We start from the raw sequence: 2,055 nt of genomic DNA on the forward strand, positions 1-2,055 counted from the left end.
TTATGCAACATATGCATAGAAATCCTGAATTGTAATCCGGGTTGCAACTGGAATCCTCACCACTTGTCGGTCATTTTGCCAAGTGATGCTGCCAAACGTGTAGCCCCCTTGCAAGTTCCAGATAGGTGACAACTTCACCTCGAATTTCCGGACTTTGTTTGTAGCATCGAACACAAGAACATCCGGGAAAACCTCCATCTTGACTCCGGTCGGGCTCTGGACTGCTAGGTAGTACACAGAATGGAGCTCGCCGGCGTTGGTCACCGTCCTCGAGACGGTGATCGCACTCCTCAAATCGGGAACTGAGATGGCCGGCAGGTTGAGGTTATACTCCGGCATAGAGGTGGTGTTGCAGCTTGCGAACGCAGATATCCCCTCCTTGACGTTGGCGCATCGAAAGAATTTGTTGTAATCGTGTGGATCAATGTCATAAATTAGGCCGGAATGATCTGCCCCGCATGGGTTGATGTTCCCGCCTCCATAGTCGAACGGGTCGGCGATCTTCCGCGGTAGTCCTTCCGCCAGGATCGCCATGCCGTGTCCATCAGTTACATGCGCTTCATTGTACCATGCAAGCAAAACCAACAAAACTTAGGTAATGACCACAAGTGCATGAACTAGTAAGAACTAATTGGATGTTCTACTTGCATGTTGTTACTAACCAATGGTGACGATAGCTGACTTTATTGCAGCAGGAGACCAATCCGGGTGCAGAGCTTTGAGCAGCGCGGCGACACCCGCTGCATGCGGGGCTGCCATGGACGTCCCTGACTTAGTTACGTAGGAATCTCCCGCTGCTGCTAAGATGTTGGCCCCGGGCGCAGCTACATCAGGCTTGATGAAGGCCGGGTAATCAGCCGATGGGCCTCTCGAAGAGAAGGACGCCACTTTGGATGCCAGCACATCTTTGCTCATGACGGTGCGCGTGGGTTCGATTTTTGCTGTGGGAGAGCTGTTTATTGCAAAAAGAAGATCAGATTCAGAGATAAACATATGTATTCCATTTTATTTGTATAATTTTCGTGAAACTTTATGGTGCAGTCTGTGGACGTATGCGTACAGACTGCACTCACGTATGTTTACTGTGGGTTTTGCAACCAAGTGATGCCACATCGATCAGGAGGTTTTAATCCGTAACTGTAGAATTACTTGTGTGGACGTACCTTGAGTCCATGGCGTGTCCGCATACCCTCGTGGAGATGTAGATGTCGACGATAACGCAGGCGATGCCCAGGCAGTAAGCCACTGTGGAACTCAGGGTGTCCGTCGTGTATTGCGCGAAGATGAGCCCGGACCCCCCGCCTTCCACCACGTACTTGGCCGCATGGTGGAAATCATCTGATGAATTGATCGCGTCATTATCGTTTAAGCACACCAGGATAGCCCCTTTCACGTCAATCTGATGAAGAACCTCATGTCTCGGCACACAACTAGATCCAGAAAAGCAAATCAAGTTCAAGCATGGGTAAGATATTTCATGCATGCATGGTTGGTCAGAGCTCGGGAGTTTTTCCGTTTTTACTCACGATGGTGCACATATAAGCTTTGTGAAATTGCTAGCCGTGTGTGATGATGAGTTGATGTTCTTCACTTGGTAATAAAGAGACTGGCCCACCATTTGCTGCTTGTTTCCCAACGTAATCACCGTCGGGAACGAGCGGTCGATCTTGCTCGCCGCGACAGTGAGGACCCAAGGCGAGGTATCCTCGACTGTCTGCAGCATGGGCCCGTCGTTTCCGGCGGAGTACACCACAGTGATCCCCTTCTTGAGCATGGGCGCCGTACGAGTTCTCGTGCGCCGCAGTGAGGGACAGCGACAACACATCCACCCCGTCGTGGATCGCGTCGTCAATGGCGGCCAGCACAGTGGCCGAATCGCCATAGCCAGCAAAGATGGACTTGTACACCGCGATGCGAGCGCGCGGTATGCCTCCCCGCGCCACCCCCGCAGGAAGGCCGTGGAAGCTAGCTGCCTCACCGTCCACGCCTACGGCTGAGCCCGCTGCGGTGGAAGCACAACGATAATCCTACATCTACGAAAGCCGCTATGAAGAC

At 52.2% G+C, this 2,055-nt stretch overlaps 1 pseudogene; it reads right to left on the reverse strand.

Annotated features, from left to right (window-relative positions):
* The window catches only part of LOC119312275, a 2,861-nt pseudogene continuing 806 nt past the window's right edge, over positions 1-2,055 (reverse strand).

Source organism: Triticum dicoccoides, chromosome 1B (genome assembly GCF_002162155.2).
Source record: "Triticum dicoccoides isolate Atlit2015 ecotype Zavitan chromosome 1B, WEW_v2.0, whole genome shotgun sequence".
In the NCBI taxonomy this organism is placed as follows: Eukaryota; Viridiplantae; Streptophyta; class Magnoliopsida; order Poales; family Poaceae; genus Triticum; species Triticum dicoccoides.